General features: G+C 44.4%; 1 protein-coding gene across 3 annotated transcripts in view; it reads right to left on the bottom strand.

Moving 5' to 3' along the window:
- LOC148399874 (protein ELFN1-like) overlaps nt 1-7,576 on the bottom strand; it is a 34,048-nt gene that overhangs the window by 10,840 nt on the left and 15,632 nt on the right. The window contains exon 4 of one of the 3 annotated variants that reach the window (XR_015858008.1): nt 4,880-5,585. The exons of the other annotated variants lie outside the window; for them this stretch is intronic. The gene's annotated coding sequence lies outside the window, so the exon portion shown is untranslated. Of the gene's footprint in view, nt 1-4,879; nt 5,586-7,576 lie in introns of those variants that run through there. 3 annotated transcript variants of the gene reach the window in all.

The raw sequence follows: 7,576 nt of genomic DNA, 5'->3' as shown, positions 1-7,576 counted from the left end.
TTTTTTTTTTTTTAGGCATGAAAACAAAAATCAAAAGTGTATGCATATATACGCCAAAATATTGTTATCCAATATATCTACTGGGATTTCACATTAGATTGCTGGTTTGAAATGTACTTTTATTAATATTATTATTATTTTAATAAACATTAAAACCTGTTAAAATTTGTCTGGTGTTTTATTCCTTGTTTTTATTTTTTTGGGCATGAAAACAAAAATCTGACATTTGGTTAACTGCTTTATATAACAATATGTATGTGTTTTACATTGTGTAATATGTGTTGGTGTCCCCCAAAATAAAGACCAAGTAGTCAAATACACATTCTTGACACGTACAATAAATGCATAAAGTTATTAGGTACACTTGAAAATGATGGTGTACCGAATGGAGCGTCTGTGTGACGTCACAGATCAACCAGCCAATCAGGAGGTGGGGGTGAGGGCGGGTGTGGCACTTTTCACTTTCAGTTCAGCTTTGGCCATGATTTATTCCCTAATGAACTGGCCTGTTATTAGGTACACATGAAAATGGCGGTGTACCTAATGGAGTGTCCATGTGACGTCACAAATCAAACAGCCAATCAGAAAGTGGGGGTGAGGGCGGGTGTGGCACTTTTCACTTAAACCAGGGGTGTCGACCTCCAGTCCTCGAGGGGCCGCGTTCCAATATGTTTTCCAAGTGACCCTCGTTAAGCGCAGGTGCGTGAAAACTTTTAGCTTCTTTCACGTTCAAAAGGAGCTAAAAGTTTTCACGCACCTGCACTTAACGAGGGCATCACACGGACACTCCATTAGGTACACTGCCATTTTCAAGTGTACCTAATAACAGGCCACTTTATGAGGGAAATATCATGGTCAAAGGTCACAGGTGTCAAGCTCTAGTCCTCTGGGCCGCGTTCCAACATGTTTTCCAAGTGACCCTCGTTAAGCGCAGGTGCGTGAAAACTTTTAGCCACTTTCACGTTCAAAAGGAGCTAAAAGTTTTCACGCACCTGCACTTAACGAGGGCATCACACGGACACTCCATTAGGTACACCGCCATTTTCAAGTGTACCTAATAACAGGCCACTTTATGAGGGAAATATCATGGTCAAAGGTCACAGGTGTCAAGCTCTAGTCCTCTGGGCCGCGTTCCAACATGTTTTCCAAGTGACCCTCATTAAGCGCAGGTGCGTGAAAACTTTTAGCCACTTTCACGTTCAAAAGGAGCTAAAAGTTTTCACGCACCTGCACTTAACGAGGGAATCACACGGACACTCCATTAGGTACACCGCCATTTTCAAGTGCACCTAATAACAGGCCACTTTATTAGGGAAATATCATGGTCAAAGGTCACAGATGTAAAGCTCTAGTCCTCGGGGCCGCGTTCCAACATGTTTTCCAAGTGACCCTCGTTAAGCGCACCTGCGTGAAAACTTTTAGCTTCTTTCACGTTCAAAAGGAGCTAAAAGTTTTCACGCACCTGCACTTAACGAGGGAATCACACAGACACTCCATTAGGTACACCGCCATTTTCAAGTGTACCTAATAACAGGCCACTTTATTAGGGAAATATCATGGTCAAAGGTCACAGATGTCAAGCTCTAGTCCTCGGGGCCGCGTTCCAACATGTTTTCCAAGTGACGCTCGTTAACCGCAGGTGCGTGAAAACTTTTAGCTTCTTTCACGTTCAAAAGGAGCTAAAAGTTTTCACGCACCTGCACTTAACGAGGGAATCACACAGACACTCCATTAGGTACACCGCCATTTTCAAGTGTACCTAATAACAGGCCACTTTATTAGGGAAATATCATGGTCAAAGGTCACAGATGTCAAGCTCTAGTCCTCGGGGCCGCGTTCCAACATGTTTTCCAAGTGACGCTCGTTAACCGCAGGTGCGTGAAAACTTTTAGCTTCTTTCACGTTCAAAAGGAGCTAAAAGTTTTCACGCACCTGCACTTAACGAGGGAATCACACAGACACTCCATTAGGTACACCGCCATTTTCAAGTGTACCTAATAACAGGCCACTTTATTAGGGAAATATCATGGTCAAAGGTCACAGATGTCAAGCTCTAGTCCTCGGGGCCGCGTTCCAACATGTTTTCCAAGTGACGCTCGTTAACCGCAGGTGCGTGAAAACTTTTAGCTTCTTTCACGTTCAAAAGGAGCTAAAAGTTTTCACGCACCTGCACTTAACGAGGGAATCACACAGACACTCCATTAGGTACACCGCCATTTTCAAGTGCACCTAATAACAGGCCACTTTATTAGGGAAATATCATGGTCAAAGGTCACAGATGTCAAGCTCTAGTCCTCGGGGCCGCGTTCCAACATGTTTTCCAAGTGACCCTCGTTAAGCGCAGGTGCGTGAAAACTTTTAGCTTCTTTCACGTTCAAAAGGAGCTAAAAGTTTTCACGCACCTGCACTTAACGAGGGAATCACACGGACACTCCATTAGGTACACCGCCATTTTCAAGTGTACCTAATAACAGGCCACTTTATTAGGGAAATATCATGGTCAAAGGTCACAGATGTCAAGCTTTAGTCCTCGGGGCCGCGTTCCAACATGTTTTCCAAGTGACCCTCGTTAAGCGCAGGTGCGTGAAAACTTTTAGCTTCTTTCACGTTCAAAAGGAGCTAAAAGTTTTCACGCACCTGCACTTAACGAGGGCATCACACGGACACTCCATTAGGTACGCCGCCATTTTCAAGTGTACCTAATAACAGGCCACTTTATTAGGGAAATATCATGGTCAAAGGTCACAGATGTCAAGCTCTAGTCCTCGGGGCCGCGTTCCAACATGTTTTCCAAGTGACCCTCGTTAACCGCAGGTGCGTGAAAACTTTTAGCTTCTTTCACGTTCAAAAGGAGCTAAAAGTTTTCACGCACCTGCACTTAACGAGGGAATCACACAGACACTCCATTAGGTACACCGCCATTTTCAAGTGTACCTAATAACAGGCCACTTTATTAGGGAAATATCATGGTCAAAGGTCACAGGTGTTAAGCGCTAGTCCTCGGGGCTGCATTCCAATATGTTTTCCAAGATAAAGTGGCCTGTTATTAGGTACACATGAAAATGGCGGTGTACCTAATGGAGTGTCCAAGTGACGTCAGAGATCAAACAGCCAATCAGAAAGTGGCGGTGACCCCCCCCCCAGTTAATATGGGCGGGTCAGTCAACGCGGATCCTCGCCGGAGTAATTTAATGTTATTGGCTATACTGAACATTATCTGTCCTAATAAATGTGCGTCACAATAGCACAGCAGTTAAATCTCTGCCACTTAAACTTTTCTTCTTTGCGTCACGGGTTCAAATCTCGCAGGTGACTTTTCTATTTTTTTTATAATGTTTGCTATTTTATGCGGCCAGTCAGAAATGCAAACGAGACATTTCGTTCAGTGTTTTTATTGAGAATTTGAACAGTTTTGCAATCAGGGAACTTCCAAGTCGCTTGTGACGAGTTTGCAACTCGCCTTACCATAACAGTCGTAACATTTGTTATTTTGTGGGGCACCAACTCATATGACAACGTAAAACAATTGTCATATAAAGCACTTAACCAAATGTCCGATTTTTATGTTTTAATTGGCGAATATAAAAACAAGGAATAAAACACCAGACAAGTTTTAACATAAATGTTTATTAAAATAATAATAACAAAAGCAAATTTCAAACCAGCAATCTAATGTGAAATTGCAGTAGATATATTGGATAACAATATTTAGGCGTATATATGCATACACGTTATTTGAAGTGTTCTAAAATCAAGATTACCCAAAAAGAAGCATCATCTCCCCGTTTGTTGCATAACGGGGCATGCAATAAAGTTAGCCGTTAGCTTGGAGAAAACGTGCATAAAAGAAGCGGTGTTTCAGTGTGTGGTTCTTTCTTCCTTTCTTTCCTTGGCAAATCGTAAATCGACATTTTGGCTTACATAGTTGACGCCAGGAGGCAGACGCAACACGTTCACTGACTGATCCGTTGATGCACGTACGCGAAGGAAGGCAGTTGACCCATTGACTCGTTCATGAGCAGGAAGTGACGTCATTTTCTTCTTCGTTTTGTTTTACGGCAAGGTGGCAGGAGCTTCAATGTACATTACCGACACCTACTGGTTGAAGTCGTATGAACGGAAAAAAGAACGACTCACATTGTATGCCGAGATAAACACGTCTTTTCACCCAAGCCAACAAAGTCAATGGGAAAAACAGATGATTTAGTTGAATCAAAATTGTGATTCAAATGATTTGGTTGACTGGCTAGTGCCTCCCAGAAGAGCAATTGAGTCGGGCACTATCAAGTTTGATGACGCTTCACCAAGCACGCAGTGTTTAGGGCCACTTTTTAGGCGTCCGCGCAAGGTGCCCGTCCAAGTATTTTTAGCATTTCGTTACAGGCGCTTTAAGCACTTACTTCATTTCTTATTTACGAGTCAGGAAAGGTACAAGACAAACTCCAATCAAGACGCGGGGAGTCTCGGAATGGAGCCGTGAACAATCTGTGACCGTTGCACTTAGCACGTTAGCTAGCATGGGAACACGCATGCGCAGAAAATGTATCTCAGTGGCGGCAGCGCCAGCGCCAGCGCGGCGTCCTTGGCAGAGGTAACAAAGCAATGAAAGCAGGTCTGTTCGCTCGCCACTTCAAATAAATCCCACATTTTGTGTACGGCGGCAAAGTCAGATGTTTAATTTGGAAAGAGAGCACACAGATGGCCCGTTGAAATGCAATTTGGCCGCCAGCAAACGCCACCAGATGCTTTTTGGCATCCCACAAACGCCTCAAGCGCAAGTTGGGCTCAAAAGTTTTGCAAAGCAAAAGTTCACCACTTCCATTTTTTTCCCCCTCCATATACAAACATTATTTTGTAACAAAAAAAGTCAACACAAATATAAATGTAAATTTGAACATTTATGAAATGTTATTTCTAACAAAGAAAAAAATATATAAATATAAGTTACTGTTATTAATATAATGTAAATAAATATAAATGAATGCTTGTATATTTCAAATAAGAAAAAAAACCTTAATATTCTAATCAAACTTTCCCAAAATTTTGATTAAAAACTAACTGAATGTTTTCTTTCTAAAAGCTGAGGAATCATCTGACGTCTCGCACTTTTGAATCCGGCTGAGTTTCACTTTCAAACCAACTTTTCATTTGACATTTCCGGGAAGAAATGAGCTCCTTCATCTTGCCGTCTGGCTCTGACAGCAGCTTCCGTCTTTGAACTCCTCCGCGCAGATAGCGAGCCATCAAAAACAAAACAACTTCTCGGCTGCATATGGCACTCATTAGGTTCTGGGCGGCCAAAAGGCCAGAAGAAGAAGAAGAAAAGAAAAAAAAACGGAGGCGCTTCTTGGAAGGAAGAAGACTCACAAAGTCAACTTTTTCTGCGTCACCTCTCGTCCTTCCGTCAGTGATGAAAGCAACGCCCCCTCCCCCCACGAATTCTCCTTTAATGGCGCTGCAGTCATCCGGACAAATGGCAGCCGGTCAAAACGCGCTGCCGTTCTCTCGCTCGCTCGCTCGGAACCTCCGGGGCCAAACACTGCCGACTTTCCACCCCCATACATCATCCTGTGTTTTATTGAGCTCTGGGAAAAAAAAAAAAAAAAGAAAAGCTTGCTGGGCCCAAGTGACCAGCACACTCAAGGTCAATGTGGATGTCATTGCCCGTATGTTACACGCAGGCCCAAATTGGGTGCACGGATGGAAGCAGAATGGATTCATCTGTTATCGGAATTTTCTTCTGCCAAACCCGAAATGCCAAAGACCATTTAGTCTTCGATGAAATTATTTAGTTGATTCTTTGTGTGTGTGTGTCTTGTTGGAAAAAAACTATTTGGGAGTGTTCACAACACCAAAGTGCCAGTCCGTGTTTTCGTAAAGAGCATTTAGTGACCAATCGGAACGGTGCACTCAAGACAAGTGCCCAGCGGGGCGTCACACGAGGACGCATGACTCATTGGATTTGGGCCGCCCTCTAGCCGGCTGTCCCGCACCTCCCGCCACGAATCTTCGCGACACCTGAGCCGGCGGACGACGAGAGAGCGAGAGAGAGATTGGACGGCGGTGACGTCACCCGGGCGACGTACACCAAAGGCGTTGCAAAAAGAGATCGGACGGAAGGAGAAGGGAGGGAGGGAGGCAAATCTGGGTCGGCAAAGTGCAGCTGCACGAGGAGCTCAGACGCCGGGCATGCAGGGAATCAGTTGAGCAGACAAAATGTAGAGTATGCGGTGAGAGAATAAATGGCGGGGGTGAAGATAAGGCTGTGTGTGTGTGTGTGTGTGTGTGTGTGTGTGTGTGTGCACGCGCGTATCATCAGTATTCCATCACAGTTCGTCCCAAAACAGACAAATGCGAGCCAATATCAGCAAGGAGGTATATCAGCTGAAAACACACTCTGGCTCCATTTTTTTTTTCCGACTTCCCTCGCCAGCCTGAGCACCCGCCGCTTCCCGACAAGCCAATCACACTCCGGTGGAGTTTGGAAGTTGGAAATCTCCCCGTGTGACGCCCTCTAACCGCCATTACGAAGCTAACTCTCGCCGCTGCAACTCCCGCTCTTATCGCCGCCACCTTTTGGCGTCAAATGAACCTCCATCTCCCCAATCAAGGCGCAGTCATCTGCTCATCATTTCCGTCTCATCATATCGTGGCTGGCATTAATGCTCTGCCGCTTGCCCGATAGGTCGCCGCTCCGGCTGCGATAACATCTCACGTATGCTAATCCAATCACCGGCGCGGCACGGCGCAGCGCGGGCCCGAGTGCCAGGCAGGTTGGCTACCTGCAGATTGGATCATCATCATCATCATTAGCCCGTGTATGTTTCGACACGCAGATAAAAAGTCCGCTGAGGTTTTTAGCGAATGGTTTTGGAAGTAATCTGAAGTCTTTCAGCTAAGCGTTGAAGCAAATAACTCATCCTCATCTTTGAACATAAAACATCAATATAAAAATGATTATTTGACATTGAAGCGCCGGAGGGGTTGGATTTAGATCTTGACAATGTTTTCCTTTCTTGACTTTAATCTCAAATCTCGAGCTTCAATTTTTAAGACACAAGTTACTCTGATCAAGCGCGTCGAGTCGTGTCTTGTCGAGTCAAATCCGAACTTGGATCAAGTCATACTTATTTTTATGTTCATTTCGTAAACTCAACTTGAAAATTTTCATTTGTAAATAGTCCAAATTGCAACATTAGTCGAGTCCAACACCTTTGTGAAATAAAAAAAAACACCTAAACAATAAAAGAAATTCCTTTTTGACAAGCCTACAATCGATCATCAAAGGTATTTTTTTCATTTTTCAATGTAGTCCATTTATCGCGCTTTCAACTCCAGTTTTATTGTTTTCTATTCTTACCCCAAAAGACTGCCGTTGAGTGACAAGCCCCGCCCCTCCCCTTCATATGAAGCGTGTAAAGTATCTGATCCCAAATATTTGTGCTGCCTGCCTGTCGGATGCTGTCAACTCACGTCGTCCCGGCGCGGCGGTTGCCGTCGACACAAAAATAAAACGCTCCCCGACTGACATCGTCATGTCAACGGGGCCTCTTTTTTGTGATGACGTCCTGCGCCG

The sequence above is a fragment of the Syngnathus floridae genome, chromosome 4 (genome assembly GCF_059516105.1).
Source record: "Syngnathus floridae isolate MCC-2025c chromosome 4, RoL_Sflo_1.0, whole genome shotgun sequence".
NCBI lineage: Eukaryota > Metazoa > Chordata > Actinopteri > Syngnathiformes > Syngnathidae > Syngnathus > Syngnathus floridae.
The sequence above is the reverse complement of the archived record's forward strand: the minus strand, read 5'-3'. Positions and strand labels throughout refer to the sequence as shown.